This window comes from Ranitomeya imitator, chromosome 2 (assembly GCF_032444005.1).
Source record: "Ranitomeya imitator isolate aRanImi1 chromosome 2, aRanImi1.pri, whole genome shotgun sequence".
NCBI classification, from domain to species: Eukaryota; Metazoa; Chordata; class Amphibia; order Anura; family Dendrobatidae; genus Ranitomeya; species Ranitomeya imitator.
Window position 1 is genome coordinate 694,280,034 of NC_091283.1, and position 13,767 is coordinate 694,293,800.

The window sequence follows — 13,767 nt, forward strand, 5'->3', positions numbered from 1 at the left end:
CAGGGATGTCTGCCATCATCTATCATATCTATGTCACGTTTGCTAAAACTTCTGATGGAACAAGTTATTCTTCTGGCAGTGCCTGCAGGGAATTGGGTTAGAAGTTTATGCAGGGTGACTAATGTTGCAGTTCTTTAATGGTTGTCTCCAAACTCAACTTTCTTTTTAGAAGCCATTTATATATTTTCAGAGATCTTCTTTGGCCATAGCAATTTATAAATTGAACCATCTCGGTAAAATGGAACATAGCTATGCAGAAAATGAGAAAATACAATTTGTAGATCTTTTGGAGCATCTCAGAGTAAAGCATACTTGGCTGTAATCATGCAGCCAGCATATAATACCCGTGGTATGGGCAGTGTACATCAAGTAACAGATTTCTTTAAAGCAATGTAACATTACAACAAATATGGATAATTAATCAAATATATTTTTCTTACAATTTATTTCAGAAGGATTTAGACAAGTAAAAGATGAAAAGGAAGCACTAATAGCCTGAAGGGAAAAAGTGCATTGGGAAATGCAGGTGAGTGTCTCTTGTACATACCCTTACGCTAGGTGATTGTTGGAAGGAATGTAGGAAGATAACAGAATGCTAAGTTTTTTTACCTATATTTGCTACTTGTGGGAAAAAAATAAAACAAATAAATGACTTATTGAATGATAATTCTTATTTTCCAAGACCCATAAAGTCCTATTCACATTTAGGTCTCTGTATTGCATTATAATCCACCTGTGTGTGTTACAGGTGAGTACTGCTTTTGGTCTTGCTGCAGATTTTGTTGCAGACTTCACCATGTGCATAGTAAGGGTCAAGTCTTTGATGATTGCAGGAAGGAAAAAAAAATTGTCATGCTGTGGATTTGAAAATCAGCATTACATGTAATTTGACATACAGAAAATGCCCAGAATGTGATGATGATTTGTTAAAGAGGTTTTTCAATGGATTTTAAATTAAAATAAGTAGTTAAATAACAATTCAATGAAAAAGAACATAAATTAAAAAAAAAAAAAACACAGAAAAAGTGAGCCTTAGTCACCAGCACCAGGGTACAATACAAATGAACTAAAAGGATGCTGCAGACTCCCCCATAAGTGGGGGCAGCACACCTGATAAATACTGATGAAGCAACCACTCACAAACCCACCAATTCATGGAGGGGATGATTGCCTACATTTATAAATCTACCCAGATAGAGCTGGCATAGGACTTCAATCACACAGATAGGTGTGATACCTAGTGTCTGGCTTACCGTCTATTGATCATGCTCATACTATTAGATCAGGCAGGCAGCCCAGCAGTATATAAGTGCAACCCACAAGGACAGACATCCCAATGAACCCAACCAATACGAAAGAGCCTGATTGCATCTAACATAAAAATAAAAAAAATTCAATAGGAAGATAAAAACTATGTATAAAATACAAGTGTTATTTTTCGATATTTTGGAAAAAATGCACAAACTCGCAACTCATTAACATGGTTCGTCCAATTGATGCTGCTCCACTGATTCTGCAACAGTTTTGTTTTTTCTTCTGTGCCCATCTGTTCCAAATTTATTCCCCTGTAATTCTGCACAAGTTTTACCTTCAACTAACAGGGCATGTTCAGTACATCAGAACTTCTCTGTAGCCGTTTGCTTTTTCTCCTGTGATGCTGACCAAGCAAAACACTGACTTAACCTCTTTCAGAATCGGTTGAGCAGCACCAGTTGGAAGAGGTACTCTGTTTAACCCTTTTACCCACCAAGGCTGTTTGTTGACCAGGCCAATTTTTTACAATTCTGACCATTGTCAATTTATCTACTATATAATTGTCTAAGGGTCACTTCCGTCTGTCTTTCTGTCACGGATATTCATTGGTCGCGGCCTCTGTCTATCATGGAAATCCAAGTCGCTGATTGGTCGTGGCAAAACGCCCATGACCATTGCCGCGACCAATCAGCGACGGATGCAGTCCGGCGGCAACATGGCCGCTCCTTCCTCCCCGCAGTCAGGGCCCGCTCCATACTCCCCTCCAGTCAGCGCTCACACAGGGTTAATGGCAGCGCTAATGGACCGTGTTATGCCGCGGTGTAACGCACTCCATTAACGCTGCTATTAACCCTGTGTAACCAACTGTTTTACTATTGATGCTGTCTATGCAGGATCAATAGTAAAAACATCTAATGTTAAAAATAATAAAAAAAATAAAAAATCATCATATACTCACCTTCCGGCGCCTTTCCCGCTCCTCGCAACGTTCCGGTGACCAGTCCATGCATTGCGATCTCGCGAGATGATGATTTAACGGTCTCGCAAGACCGCTACGTCATCATCTCGCGAGACCGCAATGCACTCTTGAGACCGGAATGCGCGAGAACCATCAGTAAACGCTTCCTGGATCCAGGGGCCAACGGAGGGTGAGTATATAACTATTTTTTATTTTAATAAAAAATAGTGTCCACATTGCTATATAATGATACCCACATTGCTATATAATACGTGGGCTATGCAATATACTACGCGGGCTGGGCAATATACTACACGGGCTGGGCAATGTACTATGCAAGCTGTGCAATATACTACGCGCGCTGGGCAATATACTACACGGGCTGTGGAATATACTACGTGGGCTATGCAATATACTACGTGACTGGGCAATATACTACGTGGGCTGTGCAATATACTACGCGGTCTGTGCAATATACTATGCGGGCTGTGCAATATACTACGTGACTGGGCAATATACTACGTGACTGGGCAATATACTACGTGACTGGGCAATATACTACGTGACTGGGCAATATACTACGTGGTTGGGCAATATACTACGTGGTTGGGCAATATACTACGTGGTTGGGCAATATACTACGTGGCTGGGCAATATACTACGTGGTTGGGCAACATACTACGTGGGCTGTGCAATATACTACGTGGACATGCATATTCTAGAATACCCAATGCGTTAGAATCGGGCCACCATCTGGTGAGGTAATAACTTTGGAACACTTAAACTGATCTCACTGATTCTGAGATTGTTTTTTCAAAACATATTGTACTTCATGATAGTGGTTACATTTCATTGATATGACTTGAGTTTATTTGTGAAAAAAAAAAAATTGCCAAAAATGTTGAACATTTTGCAATTTTGTAACTTTTATTTTTTGATGCCCTTTAATCAGAGAGTTATATCACACAAAATAGTTAATAATTAACATTTCCCACATGTCAAGTTTACATCAGCACAATTTTTGAAACCTACCACCTCACATTTAAAGTGAATTTAAAGGGCCTAGAAGACAGAAAATACCAAAAAGTGACACCATTCTAAAAACTACACCTCTTAAGGTGCTCAAAACCACATTCAAGAAGTTAGTTTACCCTTCAGGTACTTAACAGGAAGTTTTGGAATGTGGAAGGAAAAATTGAACATTAACTTTTTGTCACAAATATTTGACTTTAGACCCAATTTGTTTTGTTTTTGCAAGGGTAACAGAAAAAATAAATTACCCCAAAAGTTGTTGTGGAATTTCTCCAGAGCATACTGATCCCCCATATGTGGGAGAAAAACACTGTTTGGGCACAGGGCTCATAAGGGAAGGAGCGCCATTTGACTTTTTGATTGTAAAATTTGCTGGAATAATTACCGATCGCCCCTGGAGAGCCCCTGATGTGCTTAAACAGTGGAAAACCCCCCACAAATGACAATATTTTCGAAACTAAACCCCTCAGGAAACTTATCTAGATATGTGGTGAGTACATTCAACCCCGAACTTTATAACATTGAGCTGTAAAAAAGAAATCATATTTTCCCCACAAAAATGTTTTTTAGCCCCAAATTTTGCATTTTAACAAGGGTAACAATAGAAATTGCACCATACAATTTATTGTACAATTTCTCCTGAGTACCTCATATGTGGGATAAACTACTGTTTGGGCTAACAGCGGAGCTCAGGAAAGAAGTGACTTTTTGGAACTTCACAGAAGTTTATAATGTAGCGCCGTGGGAATAAAAAAAAAAAAAAATTTTTCCCACAAAAATGTTATTTTAGCCCCATTTTTTTTTATCTTCACAAGGATAGCAGGAGAAAATGGGCCCCAAAATTTGTTGTGCAAGTTCTCCTGAGTAAGCTAATGCCCGACAGGTGGTCTAAAACTACTTTTGAGGCACGGTGCATAGGCACAGAATGGAAGAAATGCCATGTTGGAGTTCACATCTTACTGGACTGGTTTGAGCTTGCCACGTCACACTTGCAGAACCCCTGAGGTGCCAGAACAGCAGAACCTCCAATTTACAAACTACGCCTCTCAAGAATTTACTTAGGGCTGCAGTGCCCCTATTGACACCACAGATAGGCAACAGAATTTCATACCTTTGGGCAGTGAAGGAAAAAAAATTACATTTCTACCACCAAAATTTTGTTTCAGCCCCAGGTTTTACTTTTCCACACTGGAAAATGGGTAAAAATGGCACCAAAATTTGTCCCACAATTTCTGCAGGATGTAGAAATTCCCCATATGTGGCTGTACTATACTGCTTAGCTATACAGCATGACTCAGGAGGAACGGAGCGCTATTGGTAAATAGAGCTCCATCCCTCCTGAGTCTCGCCATATGGATAAACAATACTGTTTCGTCATATGGATAATCAATAATGTTATACAGGGGGCATCCTGAAGCACAGAATTTCCTATAATAGTTTGCAGACTCGATATACAGAGCCCTTAAGTGCTAAAAGAGAAGAATCCCCTCCTCAAGTGACCTCATTTGAAAAATATAACCCTTTCATAATTTATCTACAGGTGTAATAACTATTTGGACTCCAATGGGGTTTCTCCAGAAACAATCAGCACTGGATGTTGGGGAGTGAAAATTGCAAACTGCCGTTGTAGTGCCCGTACATTGTGCCCATACATTGTGCCCATACATTGTGCCCAGCTCATACACCTTTAAATTAGGGGAAGAATTGTTTTTTTTTTTTTATGCTGCTCCTTGTGTGGTATAAGTGATTAGAAGACTTTATTCATTGGTTCAGTGCGATTACAGCAATACCAGATTTATCGTTTTTTTTTTTTTTTTTGGCTGCTGTCACACACTAAAAAACGTTTGTTTTTTTTCCCAAAAACTAATTTTCGCACCAAGATATTTTGAGAGCTATAATTTTTCCATATTTTGGCTGACAGTCATGTTAGGGCTTGTTTATTGCGGGACAAGTTGACGTTTTTATTGGTAATATTTTCAGGCTCATGACATTTTTGGATCACTTTCTATTCCGATCTTTGGGAGGCAGAGTAAGCAAAAACTAATAATTCAGGAATATATATATTTTTTTATGCCGTTCTGCGTATGGTAAAATTGATATTCAGTTTTATTCTTCTGGTCAGTACCATTACCGTGATATCCCATTTATATAGGGTTTTTATGTTTTGGCGCTTTTACACAATAAAAACTATAGAAAAAATAATTATCTTTATACTGAGAGCTATAACATTTACTTTTTGGATAATGGAGCTGTATGGCGGTTTTCAGGGATACTATTTTTGTTTACATTCGTCTATTTTGTGTTTTATTCCACTCTTTGTTTGGCGGTATGATGATAAAGCATAGTTTTTTTAATTTTTTACAGTGTTCACTAAAGTAGTTAACTAGTGGGACATTTGTATAGGTCGGGTCGTTCCGGACACAGCGATGTGTGTGTGTATGTATATTTAACTAGGGCAAACATTGACTGAGAAGGGAATATCCTAGTAGTGGACAACCTCTATAATCACATTGGCTATATGTTTGGGTTTGCTTTACTGCTGTAGAATACATTTGGAGACAATTAGATGTCTCCTTAATGATATTGTATGATGGATAAGTGTCTGCCTGCATTTCTCAACATATAGATAGGTAGTGGGCAAAATAAGTATTTGATACACTACTGATTTTGCAAGTTTTCACACCTACAAAGAACTGAGAGGTCTGTAATTTTTATCATAGGTACACGTCAACTGTGAGAGACAGAATCTAAAAAAAGATCACATTGTATGATTTTTACATATTTCATGCAATAAAATGCAAATTAATTGTTTCATACAATAACACAATAGAAAAAGATAATATTTGGTACAGAAAACTTTGTGTGCTATTACAGAGGTCAGATGTTTCCTGTAGTTCTTGACCAAGTTTAGTAGGGATTTTGGCCTACTCCTTCATACAGATCATCTCCAGAACTTTCAGATTCCGGGCCTGTCACTGAGCAACATTGAATTTCAGCTCCCTCCTAACATTTTCTAATGGGTTCAGGTCTAGAAACTGACTAGGCCACTCCAGGACCTTGAAATGCTTCCTACGGAGCCACTCCTTATTTGCCCTGTCAGTGACTAAGTCACAACCCATCTTCAGTGCTCTTACTGAGGTAAGGAGGTTGTTGGCCAAAATCTTGCGATACATGAGCCTTTCCATCCTCCCTTCAATACGGTCATTTTGTCCTCTTTGCAGAAAAAGCACCCCCAAAGTATGATGCTTTCCCACCATGCTTCACAGTTGGGACGGTGTTCTTGGGGTTGTGCTCATCCTTCTTATTCCGCCAAACATGGCAAGTGGAGTTGATACCAAAAAGTTCTATTTTGGTGTCATCTGACCACATGACCTTCTTCCATGCCACCACTCGATCATCCAGGTGGTCATTGGCGAACTGGTGTGAACAGGGGGACTTTGCATGCCCTGCAGGATTTTAAACCATGATGGCATAGTGTGTTACTAACGACAATGTTTGAATCTGTGGTCCCAGCTCTCTTCAAGTCATTGACCAGATCCTCCCATGTAGTTCTGGGCTAATTCCTGACCTTTCTCAGAATCATTCTTACCCCATGAGGCGAGGTCTTGCATGGAGCCCCAGACTGAGGAAGATTGACAGTCTCTTGTGTTTTTTCCATTGTCTAATAATTGTGCCAACAGGTTTTGCCTTCTCACCAAGCTTCTTGCCTATTGTCCTGTAGCTGATCCAAGCCTTGTGCAGCTCTACAATTTTGTCTCTTGTGTCCTTATATAGCTCTTTGGTTTTGGCCATGGCGGAGATGTTGGAGTGTGATTGATTGAGCGTGTGGATACATGTCTATTAGGCTATGTGCACACGTCGTGGATTTTGATGCGGATCCACAGCGTTTTTGGATTCGCGGAATTTCATCAAATTTGCAGTGTAGTACACAAGCAATGTTAGTCTATGTGAAATTGACATTTGGTGTGCACATGCTGAGGAAAAAAGTGCGTGGAATTGTTGCTTTTTTTCCCCCACAGCATGTCAATTCTTTTTGCGGATCTGCAGCGTTTCTGCGCCCATTGACTTCCATTTTGTCAGGCCAATCCACAGCAAAACCACAGGTTTAAAAAAGATCTGTGAATTTGCTGCGGATGCGCCTGCGAGAAACGCTGTAGATCAGGAGGGGGTTAGAGTGTGTGGGTGGAGTGTGGGAGGATACTGCGTGTGTGGGCAGCGCTTAGTAACCCGATGTTTACCCTGGCTACCATCGTAAAAGTAAAAAAAACAAACACTACATACTTACCTTCCACTGTCTGTCCCCGGCACTGTGCTTTCCTGCATTGACTGTGAGCACAGCGGCCGGAAAGCAGAGCAGTGACGTCACCACTGTGCTTTCCGGCTGGCCGGCGCTCACAGCCAACAGCCAGTGCAGAGAAGCACAGCGCCGGGGACAGACAGCGGAAGGTAAGTATGTAGTGTTTGTTTTTTTTAATTTTTACGCTGGTAACCAGGGTAAACATCGGGTTACTAAGCGCGGCCCTGCGCTTCGTAACCCGATGTTTACCCTGGTTACCATTGAAGACATCGCTGAATCGGCATCACACACGCCGATTCAACGATGTCTGCAGGGAGTCCAGCGACTAAATAAAGTGCTGGACTTTCTGCAGCGACCAACGACATCACAGCAGGATCCTGATCGTTGCTGCGTGTCAAACTGAACGATATCGCTAGCCAGGACGCTGCAACGTCACGGATCGCTAGCGATATCGTTCAGTGTGACGGTACCTTAAGAATAAGTCCTGGAAATGATGACATAGCCTAACTGACACCTGATCTCATTATCATCAAGTCTGTCTTAAGGATTTGAGACCAAAGGATTTGCATAAGGCTGGAGTCACACTTATTGTATAAAAAAATCGGTCCGATTTTGACGGCCGAGAATCGCACCAGTGTTCTCCATACGGTAATCCGTTTGCAATGCGATGATGCAATTTCCTCGCATCTATGTATCTGTGTGAAATCCGTATAGCATCCGTATGACATGCGTATTTCTCAATGCTTTTCCCCATTGAATTTAATGGCGCAATGGGCTGAAATGAGGAAAATGCTTGCATATTTCTCGCAAGTCACACTGATGGTCCGTGTGGTGTTTGTTTTTTTCTCACAACCATCAACATGTATTGGCGAGACATGGCCGAGTGTTGGTGACAATCGCAGCATGCTGCGATTTCATTCGCACGTATACTACAGCCGAGAAAAAAAATCGTGATCGGAGCTGCCCCATAGATTAAGTGGTTAGAGTGCTATGCAATTTTTTTTCTCGTGTAGCACTCGTCCGTATTCCTCTCTAGTGTGACTCCAGCCTTAGCCTCATACACAGAAGATCTGTGGTTAGTTCTCCAATATGTTTGAAACAACCTCTCTGCCGAGTTCCTTCAAAAAGTGTATGTAAGTGTACCGAGAAGAATTGATGCTGTGATGCTGTTTTGAAGGCAAAGGTGGGTCACGCCAAATATTGATTTGATTTAGATTTTTCTTTTTATTCACTTTATTTTTAGCAATTAAAAAATGCAAATTATTACCACTATTATTTACAGATGGCTCTGTAAACTGTGGCCTCTGTTCACACAGGATGCATTATAGTCAGCAATGGCTAGCCCGCTATATGGCGTCATTAATAGGCTTTGAGCCATATGCTCTGCATTTCTGTGTGAACATGCCACATACAGATTATTTGTTTGCACAGGTGTACCAAGCGGGCAATTCCTGTTTGTAGGCTGGCTGCCTTATCGGTATTATTGCACCTGTGTATCTGCCATCTTAATTTGGGTCCACTGCACTTTGGTTTGTGTAATTGTTTGGAGGCCCTGGACAGGTAAGCATCTCTGCCTGTGTACTGGTGTTTTTTTATGACTAGGGTAACTGTTGGGGTTATGGTTGCTATTAGAGCTAGGGTTATGGTTGGGATAGGGTTAGGTTTGGGACTATGGTTAGGGTTGTGTTGGGGTTAACGGTTGTGTTGGCGATACGGTTGTGTTGGCGATACGGTTGGGGTTAGGGTGGTGTTGAAGTTGAGGTTAGGGTTGGGATGAGTGGCAGCGGTAGGGCGGTGTTAGGGTTGGAGTTAGAATTGGGAGTTTTCCACTGTTTAGGTACATCAGGGGTCTCCAAACGCGACAAGGTGCCCGCCTTTGATTCTAGCCAAACGGTGCTCCCTCCCTTCTGAGCCCTGCCAAGCGCCCAAACAGTGGCTTTCCCCCACATAAAGGATATTGGCGTACTCAGGAGGAATTGCACAACAAATTTGTTGTTCCATTTTCTCCTGATACCCTTGTGAAAATGAAAAAGTTTGGTTCCAAGGTAAATTTTTTGTGAAAAAGTAAAATGTTATTTTTTTTTCCTTCCACATTGCTTTAGTTCTCGTGAAGCACCTGAAGGGTTAATAAACTTCTTGAATGTGGTTTCAAGCACCTTGAGGGGTGCAGTGTTTAGAATAGTGTCACTTTGGGGTATTTTATGTCATGAAAAAAAATGAGAAATCGCAGGTCAACTTTTAAAAAAGTAGACATGTGGGAAATGTTATTTATTAACTATTTTGTTCGATTTGTCTCTGTGATGTAAGGGCACAAAAATTAAGTTTGACAATTGCAAAATTTTCATAATTTTTGCCAAATTTCAATTTTTTTTAAAAATAAACGCAAGTCATATTGAATAAATTTTACCACTAATATGAAATACAATATGTCACGAAAAATACAGTCTCAAAATCAGTGGGATCCGTTGAAGCGTTCAAGAGCTATAACCTCATAAAGTGACACTGGTCAGAATTGTAAAAATTGTCTTGGTCATTAAGTACAAAATTGGCTCTTTCACTAAGGGGTTAAATGTTGCCGACGACAGCATTTAAATGAAACCTGCTTGTGTTCACAGGTTGGTAACCATTTACCCCTGTTACACAATCAGGAGTCCCTGTAGGATTACATTGACAGCCAAGAGCATGCTTAATGCCTCCATTCCCTGCTCTCTTGGTCTTCCTTTGAATCTCTGCTATATGCTGAGGGTCAGAGGAGACTGTGATTTATACTATATACTGTAATACCTTTGTATTGCAGTATATAACATAAGCGATTGGACGATCGATCACAGGTTCAAGTTATTCTGTGAGAACTAAAATATTAAGTTGTTTTAAAAATATTTTTTTTTAAATAAGCGATTAAGAAATAAAAATAAACATATTTGGTTTCATAAAAGTCCAAACTATCAATATATAAAATTAATTAGCCCTATTGGGAAATGCCATAATGAAAATAGATTCAAAATGGCATGATTGCGTGTTTTTGGTTAGCACGCTTTCCTAAAGAAAAATGTATATTAATAAAACAGTCAGCTTATAACGCAAAGAACAAGCCCTCACACAGCTCAATCAATGGAACATTAAGGGTCTCAGAAAATGAAGACACCCAACAAAAAAGAAATATTTTGCACATTTATAAATGAAGAAAAATCTAAATCCTATTTAGTCATACTGGACTGGAGAATCATGGTCATTTTATTACAGAATGAACTCCATTAAAAAAAAAAATCAATGGCAGAATTGCATTTTTTTTACAATTTCACCTGACTTGGACTTTATTTCCCATTTTCCAATATGTTATTTAAGGGCAGTCCCACACGTCCAGATAATTCCGATACCGGAAAAATCGGTACCGGAATTATCCGTGTCAGTGTGCCCGTGCGTTTCTGTGGCACACGTGTGCCACCCGTGTGCCCACTGGGTACCACACGCACCGTGCAGGAGACAGCGCTAAAGTTTAGAGCTGTCCCCTGCATCTGGTGCTGAAGCCGCCATTCATATCTTCCCTGCAGCAGCGTTTGCTGTAGAGAAGATATGAATATTCCTTTTTTTTTTTTTGTTTCTCGTGTTTAAAATAAAGATCCATGTCCCCACCCCCTGTGCGCCCGCCCGCTGTTCTTAAAATACTCACCCGGCTCCCTCGCTGGCTGGCGCTGCTTCCTGTCCTGGCCGCACCTTCTACTGTATGAACGGTCACGTGGGGCTGCTCATTTACAGTAATGAATATGCGGCTCCACCCCTATGGGAGGTGGAGCCGCATATTCATGACTGTAATCGGCTGCCCCACGTGACCACTCGTACAGTAGAAGGTGCGGCCAGGACAGGAAGCAGCGCCAGCCAGCGAGGGAGCTGGGTGAGTATTTTAAGAACAGCGGGCGCACAGGTGGTGGGGGGGTGGGGACATGGATCTTTATTTTAAACACAAGAAACAAAAAAAAAGGAATATTCATATCTTCTCTACAGCAAACGCTGCTGCAGGGAAGATATGAATGGGGCTTCAGCACCAGTGGGGGGGACAGCGCTTACTGTAGCACTGTCTCCTGCACGTCCGTGTGCGGTACGTGTTTTACACGGACCCATTGACTTTAATGGGTCCGTGTAATCCGTGCGCTCCCACGAACACGTCTCCGTGTTTGGCACACGGAGACACGGTCCGCAAAAAATCAATGACATCTGCATAGATACATTGATTTCAATGTGTCTACGTGTGTCAGTGGCTCCGGTACGTGAGGAAACTGTCACCTCACGTACCGGAGCCACTGACGTGTGAAACCGGCCTAAAACGAAGCGTCATTGAAAACTACAACTTATTATGCTTAAAGCAAGCTTTCTTCCAGCTATGTAGATGGAAAAACTAAAAAAAAGTTATGGCTTTTGCAAGGAGAGGGAAAACCTAGAGCACAAAAACGAAAGTTGTCAAGGGAAGGGGTTAGGCTACTTTCACACATCAGGTTTTCACCATCAGTCTCAATCCAGCAAATTTTGAAAAAAAAACGGATCCGGCGAAATTTGCCGCCTGATCTGTTTTTTTCTCATAGACTTGTATTAGCGCTGGATTGCAACAGATGGCCTCACATTTCGTCCGTTTTAAAATTGTTTTTCCGGCGTCTGGAAAAAATGTACACAGTAAAGTTTTTTGTCCGCGGTGAAAAACCAGACAGCGCCAGATCCGGCGCCTTCCGGCTTTTGCTAGAATGGAAGCCTATGTGTGCCAAATCCGTCAAATGACGGAATCCGGCAACGGATTCCATATTTTTTAACTGAGCATGCTCCAATTTTTGGGGGATCCAATTAACTGGATTAGCTAGTCGGATCCATCGAAAAAACGGATCCGTTGCATAAGTTTTTCACAATCTGCGACGGTTACGTTATTTTCCGGATTGAGCCTGACTGCAAAAAACTGATTTGTGAAAGTAGCTTTAGGCTATGTGCACACGCTGCGGATCCGTGTAAACTTATGGGAAACGCAATCCGCAGTGCACATGCTGCGAAAAAAAATGTGCGGAAACGCAGTGGTTTACATTCCGCGGCATGTCAATTCTTTGTGCGGATCTGCAGCGTTTCTGCACCCATTGACTTGCATTGAGTCGGGCAATTCCACACCAAAACCGCAGACATAAAAAAGATCTGCGGTTTAGCTGTGGTGAAACGCTGCTGATCGGGAGGGGGGAAGAGTGTGGGTGGTGCGTGGACGGAGACTACGTGTCTGTGTGGGCCTGCCGGGGGGTCTGTGCGGGCTGTGTGGGCCTCTCGGGGGTCTTTGTGTGTGTATGCAGGCATCGTCCGATGGGACTACGCCTGCTACAATGACAGTGATTGACACATTAGCCAATGATGGGACAGTAGTAGTCCCATCATCCGGCTAATGTGTTGAATGTAAAAAAAACCCACAAACATACATACTACATACAACATACTACATACAGTACATACAACATACATACAACATACATACTACATACATACATACAACATACTACATACATACTACATACATGCTACATACAGTACATTCATACATTACATACAATACATGCATATAGACATACAGTACATATAACATTAGAGTACATACTCACCATCACTTGTCACTTTGATCTCCGAAGCCAGTGTCACCTGTAAAAAATATTAAAATAATAAACAACCAATATACTTCCTGATCCGCAGAAATCCAATAAAAACTAGTGTCCCACGACGATCTCCCCTGGAGAGCAGCAGCGACCGCTCTCTAGGGGCTCCAGGAATACGACGGGAGGAAGGTACCCTTCCTTACTGTATTCCTCCACCACTGTAAAAAATAGTCCCTAGTCTCACTTTTGGCACTGTTGTGTGAGAAAGTTCCCATGCAGCAATGGGATAAAGTGAGACCCTGAACTGAGGTAACCTCAGTTGTCTCCTTTCAGTGTGACACTGGAGGTCCTATAGAGTGGTGACATCATCCGATGTCACTGTTCTATAGGGGAGATCGTCGTGGGACACTCGTTATTAATTGGACTGCGTCGGACAGGGAGTATACGGTTTATTATTTTACATTTTTTGCAGGCGATAGAGTATGGTAAGTATGGTTAAATTAAGAGTAATAAAATACTTTTTTCTGGATGCGTCATAATTTTTTTTTTTTTAACTCTTTCACTACTCTAGGATTAATAATGGATAGGCGTCTTATTGACGCCTCTCCATTATTAAC

The 13,767-nt window shown here is 41.4% G+C and overlaps 1 protein-coding gene across 4 annotated transcripts in view; it reads left to right on the forward strand.

Annotated features, from left to right (window-relative positions):
• Positions 1-13,767, forward strand: part of ZMIZ1 (zinc finger MIZ-type containing 1) — an 816,521-nt gene that overhangs the window by 485,647 nt on the left and 317,107 nt on the right. For all 4 annotated transcript variants that reach the window (XM_069753082.1, XM_069753084.1, XM_069753085.1 and 1 more), the window contains exon 3: positions 453-526. The gene's annotated coding sequence lies outside the window, so the exon portion shown is untranslated. The remainder of the gene's footprint in view (positions 1-452; positions 527-13,767) is intronic.